Source organism: Meles meles, chromosome 8, assembly GCF_922984935.1.
Source record: "Meles meles chromosome 8, mMelMel3.1 paternal haplotype, whole genome shotgun sequence".
NCBI lineage: Eukaryota > Metazoa > Chordata > Mammalia > Carnivora > Mustelidae > Meles > Meles meles.
In genome coordinates this window covers 114,019,246-114,043,158 of record NC_060073.1, presented here as the reverse complement: position 1 = coordinate 114,043,158, position 23,913 = coordinate 114,019,246, and the positions used below count along the sequence as shown (strand labels likewise).

General features: G+C 39.2%; 1 protein-coding gene and 1 pseudogene across 1 annotated transcript in view; both read left to right on the top strand.

The window, feature by feature from the left end:
- DDX10 (DEAD-box helicase 10) overlaps window positions 1-23,913 on the top strand; it is a 280,556-nt gene that overhangs the window by 71,529 nt on the left and 185,114 nt on the right. The gene's annotated exons all lie outside the window — the stretch shown is intronic.
- LOC123950083 lies at window positions 7,230-7,360 on the top strand (annotated as a pseudogene).

The following is a 23,913-nucleotide window of genomic DNA, read 5'->3' as shown; positions in this document are numbered from 1 at the left end:
CTTGACAAGATAAATCGGGAGGAGTAATGGAAAGAAGATGGACAGACAGATGTCCATCGATAGATGAATGAATAAAGATGATGTGATACATGCACACACACACACACAATGGAATACTGTGCAGCCATCAAAAAGAATGAAATCTTGCCATTTGCAACAACATGGTTGGAACTAGAGGGTTTTATGCTAGGGAAATAAGTCAGTCAGAGAAAATCAAATACCATGTGATTTTACTCATGTGGAATTTAAGAAACAAAACAAATGAACATTGGGGAAAGGAAGGAAAAATAAAATAAGATGAAAACAGAGGGACAAAAACCATAAGAGACTCTTAACTATAGGAAACAAACTGAGGGTTGCTGGGGAGTAGGAGGATAGGGCTAGGGTAACTGGGTGATGGACATTAAGAAGGTACTGGAGGGGTGCCTGGGTGGCTCAGTGGGTTAAGCTGCTGCCTTCGGCTCAAGTCATGATCTCAGGGTCCTGGGATCGAGCCCCGCATCAGGCTCTTTGCTCAGCGGGGAGCCTGCTTCCCTCTCCCTCTGTTGTCTCTCTGCCTACTTGTGATCTTTCTCTGTCAAGTAAATAAATAAAATCTTTTAAAAAAAGAAGGGCACTGGGAGTAATGAGCACTGGGTGGGTATTGTATGCAACTGATGAAAACTAAATTCTACCTTTGATAATAATACAGTGTGTGTTAACTAAATTGAACTTAAATTAAAAAAAAAAGAGAGAGAGGTAGGCGGAAACACCAGAGACCCATCGATGATTGTCCCCTGAAGCTAGATAACTGTACATCTGTCTTTTTCTTGTGGTCTGCTTCTCCCAAGTCAGAATGTAGAACAACCACTTCCATTTAAATGATGAACATGAATTACAGAGCTACACAGATTCTTCCATGTTTGGTAAGGCCCTAATGTGGTGGGGAGTTACACTTGCTGGGACTGAATAGGTGCTCCAGCTTGTGCTCCCTCAGCAGCCTAACCTACTGCTGTCAGAGCGCTGAACATGCTGTGCTATCGTATTGTTTGTTTTCCCCACCACTCTATACCTTTATGAAGGTAGGGAATGTGTGTCATTCATTTCTGTGTCTTTGTATCCATCAGGATTGCCTGTCACTATAGTAGGTTCTCTGTAGCTGTTTGTTGAATGAAATGGGTGAATAATAAGTAAATGAGTAGAACCTATTAAATTCAAGTCTAGTTCACCTTTTATTGTTTATTCAGATTCCTTATCCCAACTTAAGACTGTACCATTTGATAGAAAAATGTACCTGGAACATAAGTGGCCAGAAAATGGTTGCTGGCTGGGTTAATTTTTGCTGATTGGGTTAATTTTAGATGGGATCCTAGTATTGGAATTCAGACGGTGGATTATATAAATATCTTTTTTTTTTTTAAGGATTTTATTTATTTATTTGACAGAGAGAGACACAGGGAGACAGGGCACATAAACAGGGGGACTAGGAGAGGGAAAGCAGGCTTCCCACCGAGCAGGGAGCCTGATGCGGGGCTCAGTCCCAGGATGCTGGGATCATGACCTGAGCCGAAGGCAGATGCTTAATGGCTGAGCCACCCAGGCGCCCCAACAGTAAATATCTCCTGTGCAATCTTTGCTAACCCTCTGTTACTCCACCCATCATTCTGTCCTCTTCATACCAGTTGCTTTGATCTCTGGACCTGTTTCCTTGACATGGTCCTCTGTCTTCTCTAGGGAAAAATAGTAAGTGAAATATTGGCAGCCCACCGCCTTCTAAAGATGGTGAGGAAGTTCTTTAGAAAAACTGACTTAAGTTGTCATAATTCTCAATTATTTGTTAAATACTGCATAGATTACTTTAAAGTTATGTTTAGTACCAAACATTTCTGAAACTGAATTGGATATAAATTGGATCTCATTCCATTCTCATACAAATTGCCACAGAAAGTATTAGGGGGCTGTGCTAATGTAAAAGCTCTCTTCTGTAGGAGGAATGGCCCTGTGATGTCATAATTAGTCTCACAAACTGAAATAGGATGCAGTTTGCTTTTGTTTAAAAGGTCAGTGTTAAAGCCCCTAGCCTTACACACAGTGCAGGTCCCCACCTTGTTTTCACTCTGGTAATTGAAAACATCATTAAATACTCAATAGATTTTTAAAATATCATAGTTTGTTTTTTTTTTTTTTTAATTTGACAGAGAGAGATCACAAGTAGACAGAGAGGCAGGCAGAGAGAGAGAGAGGGAAGCAGGCTCGCTGCTGAGCAGAGAGACCGATGCGGGACTCGATCCCAGGACCCTGAGATCATGACCTGAGCCGAAGGCAGCGGCTTAACCCACTGAGCCACCCAGGCGCCCTAAAATATCATAGTTATTTTAAAAAATTTCTTTTTCCTAAAAATTTAATAGAATATTTTGTAAAGAAAAAAAACTAACTTCTTACATTGAACCACCATAATTTTATTTTACAGTGAGTTCACTTGGAGAGATCAGTTTGATCCTAATGTTCTCCCATTATCAAAGGCTTGTTTCATGTCTAAATGTGTAGGTGGTTCTTTGTAGAATTAAGACAAAAGATGTGTGTAAAAATCACTGTTGCTGGAAGACTTTACAAGACCCTTCCCTAGAGCTGTGTCCTTCCTCAGTTGCACATTTAACCTCGCCAGAGGCAGAGGCAGATGAAAGTAGTCGTCCTGTTTCTTGGTGCTGCAAAAAGGCTTCTCCTCATCCAGTGCCACTCAGGTCCTGTTGTGCCCACGTTTAAGAAGCCTGCAGGAGGATTCTGAAAACTGCTAGGTAGTAGTTGTGCTAGCTCTTGAGACTTGTGGATAAGCACGATAATCAAAATTATGTAATTATTTTAAACCAGAAATGAAGAATTGTTTTGGCAGGTCTACACGTTCACATTTGTGTTGGGATTGTGTGTTCTTGCCAAGAGTGTATTTAGCAGTGTAAAGAAGAAAAATGATTCATACGCTTTTTCGAAATCGGACCTACAGCTCATTTATACTTAATCATACTGTCATTTATATCATTGATTTGAACAGCTTTAGGTAGTTTTCTAGGAATTCCTCAGTTCAGAAGTTGAGGGCAAGAGTAATTTCATTGCAGTTGGGAAGTTTTTTTCTGGGAGCATCCATTTGCTGAGTTGTGCACATTGTGTGAAATGTAAAGCCTTAGCAGATGCCAAGAAATGATTATTTGATGAGGCTATTTATGTCTCTGGTTTCCTCAGGTTGAAAGACTCTGCTGGTCCACTTAGAACACATACTTCTTTCTTACTCTGTTGAGATCTCTGTAAAAACACCCACAGCTACTTCAGGGACTCATTTATTCCTACTTTCACTAAGTATTTCACAGCACCCAGACTCAAAAGTCTGCTGAAAGAATGAAAGTCCTGAGCCTTTAGGCATATGGGCTAGCCTGAGCTTTTGGGATTGTGTCAGTTGACTTCGTATTCTCTCCCACATTTTCCCTCCAGTATTTTTTTTTTTTAATTTACATTATATGGACATGATGCTATACCAAATATGAAACAGATTTGTCAGCCCTTAAGAAAATTACACAGTTGGGGCTCCTGGGTGGCTCAATGGGTTGAGGCCTCTGCCTTTGCCTCGGGTTGTGATGGGATCGAGCCCCGAGTCGGGCTCTCTGCTCGGCAGTGAGCCTGCTTCCCTTCCTCTCTCTCCGCCTGCCTCTCTGCCTACTTGTGATCTCTGTCTGTTAAATAAATAAATAAAATCTTTAAAAAAAATTACACAATTGAGGAGAGAGGATATTCATATGGAAGCTTTTTGTGAAATAAGGGAGTTGGGGGAAATCAGAGGGGGAGACAAAGCATGAGAGACTGTGGACCCTGAGAAACTGAGGGTATTAGAGGGGGAGGGGGCGGGGGGTTGGGTGAGCCTGGTGGTGGGTATTAAGGAGGGCATGGATTGCATGGAGCACTGGGTGTGCTGCATAAACAATGGATCTTGGAACACTGAAAAAATAAACTTAAAGAAATAACAATAGAAATGTAAGGAAGATAATGTACAGTATTTGACTGTAGTAGTAAAATGCCTTGAATTTGAACTAGAACTTTGGGCTTGTGTCCTGGAGATCTTTTTGGAGTAGGTGAAAGTTGATTAGTGTTGAAGGTTGTGTTGGATTCAGTAGCTGGACAAAGAGGGAAAGAGCATGGGCAGAGGTGGGGGCAGAGGTTGTGGTCATTCAGTTTCAGAATAGTAGAAGAGCTCTGCAGGAAATGATGAGGAGTAGGGATGCAAGCAAAAGATCATTTCTACTGATATGTTTTTGTATTATCCAAGTTTACGACTGTGACCACTTACTTCAGTTTAAATATAAATCTGATCATAGTGTCAAGTAAAGAAGACTTGATGTAGATTCATCTTAAAATGTGACTTCTAAGAGTGAGAGTCCTCTTAAAAAGTTTTTAAAATACTTTTTATCGAAGTATAATTGACATATAATGTTATATTAATTTCAGGTGTACAATATATTGATTCGACACTTATATACATTACTCATTGCTCACTCTAGTATGTTGTCTGTCACCGTACAGTGTTGCTACAGTATTATTGACTATATTTCCTGTGCTGTACTTTTAATCTCTATGACTTAACATGTTTTATAGCTGGAATTTTGTTACCTCTTAATCCCCTCATCTCTTACAACCACCCTCTGACCTTCTCTCTAGCTACCATCAGTTTGTTCTCTGTATTTTTGTTTGTTCTTTTTTTTTTTTTTAAGATTTTATTTATTTTTTTGACAGAGAGAGATCACAAGTAGGCAGAGAGACAGGCAGAGACAGGGCGGGAAGCAGGCTCCTTGCCGAGCAGAGAGCCCAATGCGGGGCTCAATCCTAGAACCCTGAGATCATGACTTGAGCCGAAGGCAGAGGCTTACCCCACTAAGCCACCCAGGCGCCTGTTTGTTCTTTTGTGTTGTAGATTCCACATACAAGGGAAATCATTGATTACTTGTTTTTCTCTGATTTATTATTTCACTTAGCATATACCCTCTAGGTCCATCCATGTTGTTGCTGGTGGCAAGATCTCATTCTTTTTTTATGGCTGAGAAGTATTCCACTCTATATATGTATATATGTGTCTGTATGTGTGCCTACACACACACACACACACACACACACACACACACACACACACACCACATCTTAATTATCTGTCAATGGACACTTGGGTTGCTTCCATGTCTTGGCCATTGGAAATAATGCTGCAGTACACACAGAGGTGCATTTATCTTTTTGAATTAGTGCTTTCATTTTCTTTCGGCAAATAGCCAGTACTGGAATTATTTGATCATATGAATTTCTATTTTTAATTTCTTAAGGTGACTTGGTACTCTTTTCCACAATGACTGCACCAGTTTACATTCCCACCAGCAGTGCATCGGGGTTCCCTTTCTCCATAGTCTTGTGAACACTTTTTGTTTCTTTTTGACATTAGCCATTCTAACTGGTGTGAGGTGATATCTCATTGTGGTTTTTTTTTTTTTAAGATTTTTTATTTATTTATTTATTTGACAGACAGAGATCACAAGTAGGCAGAGAGGCAGGCAGAGAGAGAGGAGGAAGCAGGCTTCCCACTGAGCAGAGAGCCCGATGCAGGACTCAATCCTAGGACCCTGGGATCATGACCCCAGCTGAAGGCAGAGGCTTTAACCCACTGAGCCACCCAGGCGCCCCTCATTGTGGTTTTAATTGCATTTCTCTGGTGATGAGGGATGTTGAGCATCTTTTCATATGTCTGTTGGCCATCTTTATGTCTTCATTTGAAAAATTTCTATTCATTGGATTTTTTTTTTTTTTTTTAAGTATTGAGTTGTATAAGTTCTCTGTTTTGGGTATTAACCCTTCATCAGGTATATCATTTACAAATACCTTCTTTCATTCAGTAGGTTGTCTTTTTGTTTTGTTGTTTATTTCCTTTGTGGCACAAAACTTTTTATTTCCATGTAGTTTCAATAGTTTATTTTTTTCTTTAGTTTTCCTTACCTGAAGAGACAGATCCATAAATATGTTGCTAAGGCTGATGTCTAAGAGATGACCGCCTATGTTTTCTTCTAGTTTTATGGTAACAGGTCTCACATTTAGGTCTTAAATTCATTTTGAGTTTATTTTTGTATATGGTATAAGGGAGTGGTCTAGGTTCCTTCTTTTCCCTGTGGCTGCCCAGTTTTCCCAGTACCATTATTGAAGAGATCTTTTCTTTGTTGTATATTTTAGTCTCCTTTGTAGAATAATTGATCATATAGGTGTGGGTTTATTTCTGGGCTCTCTATCTTGTTTCATTGGTCTGTGGGATTGCTTTTGTGTCAGTACCATCATGTTTGGTTACCATAGCTTTGCGGGGTATCTTGAAATCTGGGGCCACGATCCCTTTAGCTTTGTTCTTCTTTCTCATGATGGCTTTGACTATTTGAAGTCTTCTTTTGCTCCCCCCAAATTTTAAGATTATTTGTCCTAGTTCTGTGAAAAAATGATACTCATGTTTTGATGGAGATCACATGGATTCTCTAGATTGCTTTGTTTAGTATGGACATTTCAACAATATTCTTCCCATGCACAAGCATGGTCTATCTTCCTATTTGTGTCGTCTTCACTTTCTTTCATCAGAAACTGAAGTCTTCTAGGTTTCAGAATATAGGTCTTTCACCTTCTTGGTTAAATTTATTCCTAGATATTTTATTCTTTTTAGTGCCGTTGTAAATGGGATTGTTTGGAAGTTCTCCTTTTTATAATTTTCTGAATATCTTAATTGTTAAATGTTATGATTAGCATTAATAATTGTGATCCTTAGTCAGCAAGAAGACAGTAAAATATTCAGGTATGGAACTCTTCTAGACCTCTAAGTCCTGACACAGGGTTATATATGTTGAAAATTAGTGCATCTTTCTCAGTGGGAGACTTTCAGCCCACTTCTCCATTTCCCCTTCTCTTTATTGATAATAGCTTGATTGAGATAAAATCCACACACATATCTTACAATTTGTTCATTTGAAGTGTACAATTCAGTAGTTCTCATTGTTTTTTGGGGGTTGTCCAACCATTTCCACAATCACAGAATGTTTCATCACCTCCAGAAGGAAATACCACACACCTTTAGTTGTTACTTCTCAAACCCCCGTTTTCTTTTGTCCATAAATCTGTTTTCTTTTGGCCATAAATCTTTTGGCCAGTAATCTGTTTTCTATTTCTACAGGTTTGCTTATTTTGAATATTTCATATATAGCTTTGCGCAGTGGCAGTATTGTAGCCAATGAGGTTTATCTGAGGCGCGATTATTGCTAATTGAATATTTCATATAAATGGTATCATTTATGGTCATTTGTGACTGACTTTTTTCACTTAGCATAATGCTTTTAGGCTTCATCCATATTGTTATATGTATCAGTACTTTATTTCTTTTTATGGTTGAATAATATTCCATTGTATGGATATACCATATTTTTTATCCATTCATCAGTTAATGACATTTGAGTTGTTTCCATCTTTTGTCAATTATGAGTGATGCTGCTATGAACATTCATATACATATTTTTATGCATATAAGCATTCATTTCTTTTGGGCATGTACAGCTGCTAGGTCATATGATAACTGTATTTAACTTTATGAGGACCTACCAGACTATATTGTCAAGTGAACCTTCAAGTTTAAATCAACCCTGTAACTGACATTCAGTCCAAAGTACATCTGCTTAGTCAGTATAGCACAACAGTCACTGCTGAACATACTAAAACAAAAGATTTCTTTGAGGTTAGCTTTTCTCAGTGTTTCCCAAAGAAGAAAACTATGACAGTCAGTTTCTCAAGTAGGATCTTTCATACAGCTGTAGAGTAGCTGTACTACTTTGCATATCCAGCAGCATTGTTGAGGAGTTTCATTCTTCGACACCTTCACCAGCACTTGTCATCAGCTGTACTTTTAAAGAAAGATTTAGTTATTTATTTTAGAGAGAGAGCCTGTGTGTGCAAGTGGGGGGAGGTGTGGTGGGAGAGAATCTTCAAGCAGACCCCGTGCTAAGTGCAGAGCTTGACATGGGGCTTGATTCCATGACCCATGAGATCATGACCTGGGCTGAAACCAAGAGTCAGACACTTAACCAACTGAGCCACCCAGGCGCCCCATGTATTTTTGATTCTAGTTATACTTCAGGGTGTCATGTGGTATATAATTGGGGATTTGATTTGCATTTTCCTGAAGACCAATGACATGCTTATACTTCTGTTGTTTGTAGTTTCGTTAGGTATAGAAAACATAAGCATTAAGTGATGATAACAATGCCTGTTGGCTTAGGTGTGTTACAGAAATGTTTTGGAGGGAGACAGTGCAAGGACCTGTGAGGACAGGACTTGAATTGAGGTACTGAAGAAAGGAATTTAGCCGAGAATTGTGATTATAAGGACTTTTTATCAAGGGGGTAGTGTAAACAAAGCCTTGCAGATAGAAGTGTACATGTCCTGTTGTAAAGATACATATGAGGGAGTCAAAGCCAATTTTGAACCGGTGGGTTGTGCTAGAGTAAGAAGCTCAGTATATGAACTTGAGCCTGGATAGTGTATATAAGGGATACTTAAAAATATGTATGTTTAGTATGATTATATGTAAAATTATTTTCCATAGATCAGTCTGATCTATGGAAAATATTATGTTATGTATTATATAATATATTATATATTATATTATGATTATATTAATCAGGGATAGCAGATAGATTTCCTCCTTTGTGCTAACTCGTCAGTTAGTGGTGGTGACCACCACCTTTTCTGTATTGAAAAGGATATATTCATTTTGGCTCAGGGGTCATAGTGTGGTGATGGCAGTAGGAAGGCCCACTTTCAATACAGTATGGAAGAGTTTTGATATAATCACTGCTTATTTCCCATTTCTGGAGGGTAGACTGAGGTGTTAGAAGTGAATATTAGCAACATGAAGAGAAGAGTAAAGGGCATAATATTTTCATGCTGTGGATTGTGTGGGCAGAGTGTGACTTCTCCCCTGACATTCCTTTTGATTTCTGGAGAACTAACGTATTTACTTAGCTGTGTACTTTTGATTACTCTGGCTTGGTCCCTGTTTCCTTCATGTCCCTCTTATCCTCTCCCTATTCTTTGCTTTGGACTGAGCCCTGTAACTGATCTCCTTTCTCAAATCCATCATCCAGCATAGCCATCAGAATTATCTTAATTAAATGCATATCTAGGGCGCCTGGGTGGCTCAGTGGGTTAAGCCGCTGCCTTCGGCTCAGGTCATGATCTCGGGGTCTTGGGATCGAGTCCCGCATCGGGCTCTCTGCTCGGCAGGGAACCTGCTTCCCTCTCTCTCTCTGCCTGCCTCTCTATCTACTTGTGATCTCTCTGTCAAATAAATAAATAAAATCTTTAAATGCATATCTAATCAGGACTATTAACTGATTTTCCACTTGCTGAATATATTATGTTATTATTCATAGAATAATAATTATTGAGTAATAGAATTTGCTTTACCAAACTTTTCATAATTCTGGCTTTTCTGAGATTTTTGGGTGTACTTGGTTTATTATTATGGTTTAGGCAGAAACACACACACAAACTGAAAAAGTTTGTCTGCCTCCAGGCTTCTGTGGTACAGGTGTAGTAACTGACTAATGGATTGACCCTCTTGCAGGAAAGAATTACAAGTTTTGAATAAAATATGAAACTTGAGGACTTGAGAGAACAAGAATAAGCAGATTTTAGAGAGGAGTCAAAATTTGCAAGAAAGGACTGGCAGAGGGTAGATTCTCTGTTGTGGTAATTTTGCCATAAGGATGAGCCACAGTTACATTACAGAGTAGGAAAAAACTCACATAGAAAGTATACAGTGTTTCTTGTCTGGAGTAAAGAGGTTAGGGCTAGCGCAGTTATGGCCCTCAGGATGAGAGGAGATTGCTGAAGACAGTCTGGGATGGAGAGCTCCAGATCTTTTCAGGGGACTTCTCTCTTCTTTTCAGCAAGTGGTAGAGCAACTAGATTAAAAAGACATATGAACACACTGAGGATCCATCTGGACGGCACCATCGATCACTTCAGCCTAATCAGTACTTTATTTTATTTTAAAAAAGATTTTATTTACTTATTTGAGAGAGAGAGAGTGTGCCTGCAAGAGAGTGAGAGGTGCAATGGGAGGAGAAGGAGATAATCTCCAGGAGACTCTGCGCTAAGTACAGAGCCTGATGTGGGGCTTGATCCCATGACCCTGAAATCCTGACCTGAGCTGAAACCAAGACTGGCTGCTTAACTGACTGAGTCACCCAGGTGCCCCCTAATTGATATTTTAGAGCAGTACATCTGATGAGTGTGAAATTTTCATTCTTTTCCACTTCACATGGCTGTATTCATAAAGCATCATATCGTAAGTCATAAAATAAGCTTCAGTATATTTAAAAGGGTTGAATTCATACACAGTATATAGTTCAATTACAATTGAGTTAAAATAGAAATCAGGTATCTAGGAAGAACCCAAATACTAGGAAAACTAAATCTGATTAAGGTTTGAAGAAGTGAGTGTCCTTGCTTAGTACCTATTTTTGGCTTTTCAGCTCTAATATAGTCATGGATATTCATTTTTTTTTTTAAATTTTTTTTTTTTTTTTTTTTAGATTTATTTATTTGACAGATAGAGATTACAAGTAGGCAGAGAGGCAGGCAGAGAGAGAGAGAGGAGGAAGCAGGCTCCCAGCCAAGCAGAGAGCCCGATGCGGGGCTCGATCCCAGGACCCTGGGATCATGACCTGAGCTGAAGGCAGAGGCTTTAACCTGCTGAGCCACCCAGGCGCCCCTGGATATTCATTTTTGATAGTGAGGTAAGAATACAGAGGAACACAGAATGGGTGGCATATGAACTGTTGAACTCTACATCTGGATCTTCTCCCCAGCTTTGCTGAGATACAATCATGTAGATGTTATTAGAGTCCAGAGTAGTGAGGACGTGGGACTCCATTACTGTGTGCAGTTTGTGAAGTAGAGATTTGTTACAGCTATCTTTAAAAAAAATTATTTATATTTATTTTTATTTTTTTTTATTTTTATTTTTTTTAAAATATTTTATTTATTTGACAGAGAGAAATCACAACTAGGCAGAGAGGCAGGCAGAGAGAGAGGAGGAAGCAGGCTCCCCGCGGAGCAGAGATCCCGATGCGGGGCTCGATCCCAGGACCCTGGGATCATGGCCTGAGCCGAAGGAAGAGGCTTTAACCCACTGAGCCACCCAGGCGCCCCTATATTTATTTTTAGAAAGAGAGAGGGAGGTCAAGCTTGACCCAGGCATGGGGGAGGACAGAGGGAGAGGAGAGAGAATCCCAACCAGGCTCCACATTCAGTGTGAAGCCTTCCACGGGGCTCAATTTCATGACCCTGAGACCATGACCTGAGCTGAACTAAGAGTTTTATCCAACTCTTGAGCCACCGAAGTGCCCCCAGGGTTCTTTAATTCTTCCAAGTTGGCGTGTACACTATTACTTGTGAGTATCATTGTTCAAGGAACATATTTATTTCACTATTCAAGTTTGTTAGCCTACTGACAGTTTGTCTGTTTTATCAAGTCCAATTGAAGGTTCTCTTGATGCTTAAAGGTCAAAGGACTGATTGTCTTTTGTTATGCTTGAAAGAGAGAAACCATATAATCTTATTAAATGCTTCCTTTAAGTGCTTGGCTTTCTGTCTGTCTCCAAGCTGTATGTCACTGCTGTAATTTTTTTTCTGCAAATGCCAGTATATAGAGAGTGTGTAAGACATCCTAAAGTAAACTGTGGCTGAATCACATTGAATGTGTTGAATTTTGTTAATAAAACTGAGTTATCATGAAAGAAACCACATCAAAACTATTTAATGATCATTTAAAGAGTGAAGAATCTCAAGCAGGTGCTATTTTGATTAAAGTAGAGTTATTCTTACCTGCAAGTGGATTATTAAAATAGTCACTTGCACTTTTTGTTAACAAAGGTTTTTGTTTTGTTGGTAAAAAAATTAGGTTAAACAAGTATTTAAGAACTGTATTTTACTGAAATTCTCCATTGAACTTATTGGTTAGAAATATGGGCAATTCTGTAAGTACTCTGTAAAAGTAATTTTTTATCTTGAGCTTGTAAGTTCTTTTCTTGAAGAAGAAACAATCGTGATTATTATAGTCAAAGCTAAAATAGAATTGCAGAATCTGTATGAAGTACAGCTGTTACTTTGAATGTTCTAGTTGATAGAAATGAGAAGCCATATTAAGATTCTGATATGAAATATCCTACTTGAGAAATTGACTGTCACTGTTTTCTTCTTTGGGAAACACTGAGAAAAGCTAACCTCAAAGAAATCTTTTGTTCTAGTACGTTCAGCAGTGACTGTTGTGTTATACTGACTAAGCAGATGTACTTTGGACTGAAGGTCAGTTACAGGGTTTATTTAAACTTGAAGATTCACTTGACAAATGTGATAGTAGAAAATGGGAGATCTGAATTAAAAGTTTTCTACTCAGAAGTTATAGGATAATGAACTCACACAATTGTGCCATAAACCCGTTTCCCTGTTACGTAGGTTTCCTCACATTCTCTGTCACGGTTACCCTCTTCCTTTGCTGCCATGGACCCTTTTAGGGGTCTGATAATGCCTGTAGACCCCTATTCAGAGTAGTGTTTCAAATGAATATAGTAAAATACATAGGATTACTTGGTACAAAGTTCATGGACACCCCGGCCATCTCCCTGACTTGTATCATATATCAACTGCAGATGAATAGGTTTTGTTATGGGAGGAATTGAGTTAGATGGACTCTCCTACTTCTTCATGTCTTTGATTCTAAACTTGTGAAGAGTCTCCTTTGATGAAATATCTTAAACTAATGCAAAAATCTCTTATATTACAATTTCTTGTTAGTCTTTAAATATCCTATAACCTACCCTTCTCCAGTACCCTTAAATATTTTGTTACAATACATGGCCTGTTTACTTATTTATAAATGTTGAAACATTTATAATAGGCAGTGAATATAGTAGGTTCTTTTTACAGTATCCATTTGAGCAAAACATAATGCTAGGAATAGAAAGCAAAACAAAAGGTCCTTTCTGTCATGAGACTTCAGAATGTAGTTTGGGAGATCTCTACATTCCTAAAACAACACCAGGCTTAAAGAGATTAAGAAATCAGTAAAAACACACATTTTCAAGCCAGGATGTGCATCAGAAATACTTTACTTGAAAGCTAAATAGAGTTTTTTTTCATACCATGAAGCCTTAATTATATGGTCAAGTTTCTAATGAGTGTTGTAGATTTCGAGTTTAAGAGCTCTCTCATTATGGGTTGAGTAGAGGTGGGGAAGACATTCCCAAAATAGAATTATATAGATTCTGAAGAATGAGGCCAATGGTCAAAACAAGGGCCTGACATTCATGACTTTGTTTTGAGGACAGCCAAAGTAACTCAGCTATAGTGACTAGTGTTTTTTTCAGCTTTTTTTTTTCTTAAGATTTTATTTATTTATTTGACAGAGATCACAAGTAGGCAGAAAGGCAGGCAGAGAGAGAGGAGGAAGCAGGCTATCCATAGAGCAGAGAGCTCGATGCAGGGCTCGATCCCAGGACTCTGAGATCATGACCTGAGCCGAAGGCAGAGGCTTTAACCCACTGAGCCACACAGGGGCCGCTCACAGTGACTAGTTTTTATGCGGAGGTGTTAGAAATATGTTGTGTAGGGTGTTCAAGTTGAATCTGAGATTAAACGTCTTGCTCTTGATATGTATACTCAACACAAGATAGAGAAAACAAGTAGAGTTTTCCCAGTATTGCCTTCAGCAGGTCAGCGTTTTGGGTATCTGCCACCTATTTCTGCTGTTCTCTTCACTTTCTCTCCTATGGGATGAATTGGGTAGAGGTGGCCCACCAAGTAATTTGTGTAGACCCTTGATGTGATTCGCAGAGGTCACCACCTGGACGCATGAACATCCAGTAATGTTTTATCTGATAGCCAGTAGTGTATATTGTATATTCTTGGACCCCTCTTGGTGTACTTATGAGCGCTTGTTTTGAGTAGGTAGCTGATGAATATCATGACGCATTTGGAACACTTTTGTTGTTCTTGTCCAATAGACTGATTGGATTGCCACACGCCATGTGATAGTCATTCATTGTAGAATAATCAGAATGGAGAAAGCTTGTGTTCATTTGAAATGGTTTTGTATTTGTCACAGACATATTCTATATACCTCTAAAGTGGAATTAGTAGAAAATTACAAAACAAATGTTTTCCCAGCACCAGACAATAAATGTAGCCTAACATCTTTGCCATTTTCATCAGGAGCATGTTAGTTTTTATATTGCCCAGGCAATTAAGTGTGAGTTTTTTGATGCTAGATTTTGAGTCATTATCACACAGTGGATGTCATAGAAGTTCCATTTTTCTCCTTTGGAGCAGAAAAGGTGCTAAATAAATGTTTGCTGGATTGAATTCTGGTGACCAGTCTAGAGTGCTGGAAAATGTACAGCTCTTTGTCATAAACTAGAAATGTGTTTTATATCTATTACTGGCGACTATTAGCAGTCTTCATTTCAGAAGGGAAATTTTTATTTATTATTTATTTATTTATTTTTAAAGATTTTATTTATTTATTTGACAGAGATCACAAGTAGGTAGAGAAGCAGGCAGAGAGAGAGCGGAAGAAGCAGGCTCTCCACGGAGCAGAGAGCCCGATGCAAGGCTCGATCCCGGGACCCTGGGATCATGACCTGAGCTAAAGGCAGAGGCTTTAACCCACTGAGCCACCCAGGCGCCCCAGAAGGGAAAATTTTATAATGAATAATAATTAGTACAAACCAAATATATTCAGTTGCTTCCTATATATGGGCTAACAGCAGGACTTGAGTGTTTATTAAAAATTTATAGCTTATCATAAGGCACAAACCCTACATAATTACTAAAATGCTTCTCCTTGGTTGGATAAAGGCTATTTAAATAGAACCATTGATTTTTTTTTTTTAAGATTTTATTATTTGAAAGAGAGAAAGAGAGTGCGCACACAGATGGGGAGGGGCAGAGGGAGAGAGAAAATCCCAAGTAGCGCATAGTCTAATTTAGGGTTGATCCCGAGACCCCAAGATCATGACGTGAGCCGAAACCAAGAGTTGGATGTTTAACCGACTGAGCCACACAGGTACCCCTGGAACCACTGATTTTTAATTTGCTAGATGCTTGTGTTTATATTAAAAGAAATAACAGAAGCATCTTAAAATGTAGGTTCATAAACATACAAGTCTACAAAATGTAATCTTCAGCCCAATGTGGATAAACATTACAAAAAGAAGCAGTAGCTTGTATCATGTGTATATTGAGCTTACAAGGATTTATGAAACAATGAAAACATATTTTGGTAAGTGTGTTAAAGGAATTCCCAAATGGCCAGTCATTCCCCATCTGTGTGTCAGATTTTCATTGGTCACACTTTTTATATAGAGGAATAGCTTATTTTGTTGCACTTCACAGACACTGTGTTTTTTTTTTTAAAGATTGAAAGTTTGTGGGAACCTTGTGTCCAGTAAGCCTGTTGACAGCCATTTTTCCAATAGCATTTTTTCAACTTTGTGTATTCGTGTCATATTTTGGTAGTTCTTGAAATATCTTAAACTTTGTCATTATTATTGTATTTGTTATTGTGATCTATGATCAGTGATTTTTGTTGTTACTATTGTAATTATTTTGGGGTGCCAGGAGCTACATCCACATAAGATGGTGAACTTAGTCCATAAAAGTTTTGTGTATTCTGACTCCTCTATTGATCCTCTCTTTCCCTCTCTTCCTCCTTGGGCCTCCCTATTCCAGAGACACAGCAATATTGAAATTAGTCCATTTAACCCTACAGTGGCCCCTGAATGTTCCAGTAAAAAGAATCACACATCTCTCACTTTAAATCAGAAGCTAGAAATGATAAGCCTAGTGAGGAGGACATGTCAAAAGCCAAGATGGGCCAAAGGCTAGGCTTCTTTGCACAGTTAGCCAGGTTGTAAATGGAAGGAAACGTTCTTGAAGGAAATTAAAAGTGCTACTTGAGCAAACACATGAATGATAAGAAAGCCAAATAGCCTTATTGCTGATATGGGGAAAGTTTTAGTGGTTTGGATAGAAGATAAAATCAGCTGCAACATTTCCTTAAGCCAAAGCCTAATTTAAGAATAGGGCCCTAATTCTCTTCAGTTCTCTGATGACTGACAGAGGTGAGGAAGCTGCAGAAGGAAAGTTTGAAGCTGGTAGATGCTGGTTCGTGAGGGTTAAGGAAAGAAGTAGTCTCCATAACATCAAAGTGCAGGTGAAGCAGCAAGTTATCCCTGAGATGCAACTAAGAGAATTAATGGAGGTGGTGTTAACCTTAAAATGGCCCGTCATTTTTACCAGCAAACCTGTGTTTATTTGGGAATAGCAGAGAACTGCAATCTGGGACAAGCAAACTAAACTGTAGGCAAGTCATCAGAATAGGAGAAAGGAGCACTCTTATAGGAGAAAGGGGTAACTCGGGAAGGCTGTTATAAACAGAAGTCCATTGGAATAAACTGGGAGCTGGAAGTATGGTGATTTCTCATTTACTTGGCTGCTGCTGGGGGAACAGGAAAGCCTTTCTTCCTCCTACTGGGATAAAGTAGTGGCTGTGTGCAAGGTCCCTCTCTCCTGTTGTATCTGCAGCTGACAAGTGGTAGGGTGTAAGAGCTGCCCCTGCCTAACTTCCTGACTCCATTTTTAGTGAGGGTTTCTGTTGTTTCATTTTCAGAGTGTGACACTGAAGCAGATTTTCAGTGTAGACAAAACAATCTTCTGTTGGAAGAAGATGCCATCTCAGACTTAGCTGGAGCATGGAGGTCAATGCCTGGATTCACTGCTTGAAAGGACCAGCTGATGCTCTTGTGAGGGGCTAAGGCAGCTGGTGATTTTAAGTAGAAGCCAGTGTTCATTTACCATTTTGAAAATCCTGCGTCCCTAGGAATTATGCTAAATCTGTCTGTGCTCTATATATGGAACAGCAACCCTGGATGGCAGCACATCTGTTTACAACATGGTTTACTGAATGTTTTAAGCCTACCTTTGAGACCTACTGCCCAGATAAAGATACCTTTCAAAACATTACTGCTCATTGATAGTGCATCTGGTCACACAAGACCTCTGGTGAAGATGTACAATGAAGCTAACGTTTTCATTCTTGCCAACACAACATCCATTCTGTAGCCCATGGATCAAGGAGTAATTTTGACTTTCAAGTCTTAATATTTAAGAAACAAATTTTGTAAGGCTATGGATGCCATAGATAGTGGTTCCTCTGATGGATCTGGGCAATGTCAGTTGAATGCTTTATGGAAAGGAGATTCACCATTCAGATACTTTTAAGAACATTCAGGATTCATGGAAGAGGTGAAAGTATCAACATTAACTGGAGTTTAGAAGTTGATTTTAAGTCATGGATGACTTTGAGGTGTTCAGGATTTCAGTGGAGTAAGTAACTGCAGATGTGGAAATGGCAAGACAACGAGAATTAGAAGTGGAGCCTGAAGCTGTGACTAAATTGTTAAGATCTGGTGACAGAGCTTCAGTGCATGAGGATTTGCTTCTTATGGGTGAGCAGAGACAATGATTTCATGAGATGGAATCTATTCTTGGTGAAGATGCTGTGAAGATAGTTGAAATGACAACGAAGGGTTTAGAATATGACAAAAAATTAGTTGATAAGGCAGCGACAGGGTTTGAGAGGATTGGCTTCAATTTTGAAAATACCCACAGAATTTTTTTCAAATAGCATCACATGGTACAAAAACTGTGAAAGGAAGTCAGTCGATGTGGCAGACTTCAATGTTGTCTTATTTTAGAAATTCCCGTGGCCATCCGAGCCTGCAGCAGTCACCACCCTGATCAGTCCGCTGCTGTCAGTACTGAGGCAAGACCCTCCCATCACCAAAAAGATTACACCTTGCTGAAAACTCAGTTGATGGTTAGCATTTTTTTTTTTTTAGCAGTGAAGTATTTTTAAATTAAGGTGTGTATGTGGGAAACCAGAAATTCATTTGACTTGCGCAAATATTTGCTTTATTATGGTGTCTGGAACCAAACCCACAGTATCTCCAAGGTTTGCTCATATTATTGGTGCAATGGATTTTGTATGCACTGTGTCATGTAAATACCTAGTTTAGAAGAATATAGGAAGCTAGAGTCAGCATTTTTAAAATTATTTATTTATTTATTTATTATTTTTAGAGAGAGAGAATGTGTAGGGGCAGGGCAGGGGTAGAGGAAGAGAGAAAATTTCAAGCAGAGCCCCCGCTGAGCCTGGAGCCTGATGAGAGGCTTGATCCTACCACTCTGAGATCGTGACCTGAGCTGAAATCAAGAGTTGGACACTTGACTAACTGAGCCATGTAGGTGCCCTGGAGTAAACATTTTAAATGTATACTTCTTATGGTGTGTTCTCATTTGGACATTGAAAAGCATTGTGAAAAGTTGGAAGTATTGAGTACATGGGAAATAAAGCAAACATATTCTCCTGGAATTAATTTGGAAATTTTTAGTGAAGTTTTTTATTAATGAGTCATAAAATGTGTGAGCTTAATATTTAATTTATTATTTTGAGCCACATGGTATTTGCTTCATAGGAAGTATTAAGAGGTTTAATGAATTAAAATTTCTTGGGCTTTTCCTAATTTGCCTTTCCTATGATGCCTTAGGAATGTAAACTACTGAATACTTAGGAATGTGAAATACTGAATACAGAGTGCTTGTGTGTGTGTGCACATGTATGTGGGTGTATAGAGTAACAGAGATTACATTTAACATTCACTGACTTTTCCCTTTAAAAGAGTCAGTCCAAGACATTAATTCCCCAATTTATCTTTTGCATTCAGTGTTGACAATTCTAATTCATTAAAGAATTTGTTTTTAACAGAATTAGTTTGAGTTTTGATTTATATCACAGTGAAGTAATAGAGTGGCCCATTTTCTGCTCAGATCTGCTGCTGCTGTTTCTGCTGGAATGCATCATATCATACTGTTCCCAGCACTCAGTAGGACTTTAACGGCCCAGCCTTATGCTTTCCCTGGTGGCTTGTCCAAGCCGAAAGAAGCATACCCTTGGTGTTCTCACTGTTCTATACATTGATGTGTTTGAATGTCATGTTCATTTTATAAGGATTATTTTCGTGGTGCCAAGTTGGAAACTATGGCCATAATCAGGTTTCCAAGGAGAATGTGCTTGATGAGTCATTGGGATATAGGCAGATACACTCGAATTTGTATTTACATCTTAGCTCTTCATATTTTTCTTATGTGTTTGATTTTATATATTTCATGTATATTTGTATATAATTTTTCTGATTAAAAAGATTTGGAAACCAAATAGATAATAGGTGGGAAAGGTCACATTAGAGTGGTAGCATTAGGAGTATGAGAGGAAGAGGAGTAATTTAAGATATAGGATACATTTTGCTGTAGGTGCAGAATAATGTGAGCAATAGAGGGGTCAAGAAGATTCCATTTTTCTTGTTCTTGTTCCTATCTTGAGTTAGGCCAGGCAAACCTGTGGGAGGAGAACAAGATCTGTCCTCTGTTCCTAACTGGGTGGGCAGCCAGGAGGAGGATACAGTTAAAAGCTACAAAGTCAGTGTTAGAAAAAGTTGAAATTCAGATCAGCACGTTTACATGTTTAATTTGTATATGCGAACTCAAGTGTGCTCTTAGGCTTCCTTCAGTGTTCCAGGAAGATTTTGTTGGCTGAGGGTCACAACCCCACCCTAGCAGAACAGACGGTGTTGATGGGGAGTCACTGTGGGCCAGGAATGAAGGGGGACTGGCAGCAGCCCTGGTGCGGATGCGGCATTGTGAGGCCTGTTCTCAGCCGGAGCTGCTTGCTGCCTGCCCTGCGGATTCAGAAAACCCTGGAGGTGCCCCTGAGAGGCAGCAAAGGGAAAAGCTTGCCCCTGACACTAAAACAATGCGTTTAACTATAATTAAGAATAATTGTTTTCCTGCAAGTGAAACCACTTTCCCTTGAGAAGGTCTTTGATGTTACTTCTTAGAGCTTGCGTGCAGATTTTTTTTCTGTAATTGGTTTATATAGGAGTCATGAATTTTAAAGTTTTTTCAAAATGGACAGAAGATATGAACAGACACTTCTCCAATGAAGACATACAAATGGCTATCAGACGCATGAAAAAATGTTCATCATCACTAGCCATCAGGGAGATTCAAATTAAAACCACATTGAGATACCATCTTACACCAGTTAGAATGGCCAAAATTAGCAAGACAGGAAACAACGTGTGTTGGAGAGGATGTGGAGAAAGGGGAACCCTCTTCCACTGTTGGTGGGAATGCAAGTTGGTGCAGCTGCTTTGGAGAACAGTGTGGAGATTCCTCAAGAAATTAAAAATAGAGCTTTCCTGTGACCCTGCAATTGCACTACTGGGTATTTACCCCAAAGATACAGATGTAGTGAAAAGAAGGGCCATCTGTACCCCAATGTTTATCACAGCAATGGCCACGGTCGCCAAACTGTGGAAAGAACCAAGATGCCCTTCAACGGACGAATGGATAAGGAAGATGTGATCCATATACATGATGGAGTATTATGCCTCCATCAGAAAGGATGAATACCCAACTTTTGTAGCAACATGGACGGGACTGGAAGAGATTATGCTGAGTGAAATAAGTCAAGCAGAGAGAGTCAGTTATCATATGGTTTCACTTATTTGTGGAGCATAACAAAGAACTTGGAGGACATGGGGAGATGGAGAGGAGAAGGGAGTTGAGGGAAATTGGAAGGGGAGGTGAACCATGAGAGACTATGGACTCTGAAAAACAATCTGAGGGTCTAGAAGGGGCGGGGGGTGGGAGGTTGGGGGAAGAAAGTGGTGGGTATTAGTGAGGGCACGTATTGTATGGAGCACTGGGTGTGGTGCAAAAAACAATGAACACTGTTATGGTGAAAAGAAATTAAAAAAAATATTTTTTTAAATCTCCTGCTTATGAGCTAGCCTGGACTTGGCAACCTCAAGCCCCCCAAGTTATATCTGGCCTGTTACCTGTGTTTGTAAATTTTTACTTTGAAGATCTTTCTTGAAACATATGTGCTCATATTCTTACTGTTGCTTTTTGGTTTCAGCAGCAGAGTTGAGTAGCTGTAACAGGGACCATGTGGGCTGCAGAGCCTAAAATAATTATCTGGCCTTTTACAGAAGATGTTTTCCTATCCCCGAGTGAGTTGAGCTTGCACATATTTTACGAATAGTCATTTTTTCCTCTTTGCTCTGTTAGATGGGTTTTTGATGTTTACATGGAGAAGCTTACCTTTTCTGAGACAGTATAATAGAATGGGTAACGACACTGATTCTGGAGTAAAACTTTGTGAATTCACATTTTCCCTCAGCTCTTTGTCGATTTTGTGACTTGGGGAGTGTTACTTCTCTTCCCTTTAATTTCCTTTTGGGAGAGTAGGGCCAGTGATGCTGCTAGCTCAAAGGTTGTTGTGAGACTTCAGTGAGCTGAGCATCTTGTATATGACAGGTGCTCAATAAGTAAATATTAGCTCTTTTCACTACAGACTTTTCTTTGAAATCTTGAATGAAGCAAAAGGTAAAAGGAACTCTTCCAAGTTCATGCATCATGTTGAAAGTTTGTGCCTTCCCTCCTACCTGGCCTCTGGCTACCCTGATTTTGTTAATGCTGCTGTAGTTTTCTTCTTTAAAGATGTTTGTTCAAACCACAGGAAGGTTAGTTTGCAGTGAATTTAATTGGATGTGATTTCTATTAGCTAATCCATACTTGTTTTTCATACATCAGTTTAATGAAACTTAACCTGAGGTTGTTGATTGGACTGGGTGATTCTTACATAGAGAATTTACCAGGGCTGTGACACCTCACGCATCTGGATGTCAAACTTGCCGAGATCAAATTGCATTCTTTATCTGCTTTAATCAGATTGCAGGCATAATGAAGTTCAAATTTATAGTTGTCTTAAGAATAAGGCCACTGAATAGACCAGAGATAAATTGCTATTGACCTTTATTTTCACTCAAGTTAATTTACTCACTTCATTGAGCTATTTATTTAGATTTTAGGTTGCTGCATGTTGTTGGCTTTGTCTGTTGATTTAGATATTATAGCATTTATCTTAGCTTCAGTTTACATAGTACTGAGCTAGTAACTTTCCTTTGTAATGTCTTTGGAGCTGTGAGTAATTTTCTGCAGACTATGGTTGGCTACTATGGAACTCCCCTTTGTTGTAACTTGTGTAAAACCAATAAGGTAAATACTCTCATGGCGTTTTCAGATGATCTATTTATGCTTTCTTGATGGCTCGTGATGGCCATCAGTCTCTTTTGCCTAATCTACAGTGGGAATGTATGTTCTTATGTTTTAGTAAATTACAGTCAGCATCCATCTAGTCATATCTTAATTTCAGATTATTTTGGTCTTAATTGAAGGAGAATAAATTGTAAAGTCATTAAGTAAAATTACCTCTCTTGTAATTTCTCAAGCATCCTGATGTACATTAATTCTCTCCTCTGACCCAGGAAAGATGTAAAAAATAAAGCAAACACAGAGCATTTGATTTCAGCCTTGGTCTGTGTTGAACTTCTCAGGAAGGTAGATTGTTTACTGAGAGTGGATGGAGGGGGTGAGACAGTGGAGGGAGGGGTTGTGTTGGGAACTGGGATGACCTTCTGGAGCCTGTGGGGTCTGGCTTCAGTGGGATATCTCAGGCATAATTTTACCAACCCAGTCACACAACTCTCCCATCTCTCCCTGCAAAGAATTCTCCACACCAAAACATCAGCCTGATTGAATTCACGTCTATTTCCTCTTTCTTTCATATTCTTCCTCTTGTCCTGGCTCTGTGGGAGAAATGCCTGTTCTTTCCATAGTTCATGTTGCATACCAAAATTATCCGATTTTTAAAAACTTCTTTGTTACCTTTAAGTACCTTTGTAACATAAGGTAACATAAGGTCCACCTTTTAATTATAAGTGTATATAATTATCCAGCTAAAAATATTCACTGTATTTTTATAGTTTTTACAGTTTTAAATATTATTTAAGGGCTTTGGAAGCAGACATTCATACAAGTCACTCTTTATTTATAGTAACTTCCATACTTACCAAAGCTCTTAGGGCCAATTACCCAAGACTTCTGTGACCAAGAATATCCCCCAAGGTAGTTTCTACAAAATATTTCCTGAAAATACCTCCTGAGGGGTTTTCTTATCTTCCTGGTGTCAGCTTCAGTCAAGCTTCTTTTCATAGTCTGTGATTGTGTTACACGCCTAGATTTGAGCAAACTCTTTGTCACTGTTAACTTCTAGAACCATCTGTCAGTTGCCTTCATGGAAACGGTCATACTCTCTGACCCTAATTTCTGAAGTTTCCAGCCCTTACAATCTGTTAACGCCTCTCTCCTTGTTTTCTGGCTTTTCTTTAATCTGTAGTCCCCCCGTCAGGCGGTTCATTTTCTTACCATCTATCTGCCTCTTCTGCTGTTGTTTCCTTCCTGTTTACTATCTAATTTGTGATCTATTTCTTCAACCTTTTTTTTCCCTTCTTTTGTTCTTGTCAGTACCTTTGGTGCCCTTGTGGCATTCTTTTCTCTCTACCTCATTTTGCCACCAAACTTCACACTGGAATTCATCTGACCATCTGATTCTGCCCGCCTGAGCCTGGGCTGCCCTGTGCCACCCCAGGGCCCGGCACTGCCTGCTTCCCGTTATCTACAGTGGCCACATCCAGTCCTCACTGTTGCTAAACCATACCCCCCCCAACAATGTTATCGAATGACTCCCAAAGAGAAAGTAGCCACCCTCTGGCAGAACCCTGGTTCATAGAGGGGGTTGGAGTGAATCTATCATACACCTTTTGTATTCTCAACACCTCTTGCAGGTTCATTTGCCATGGG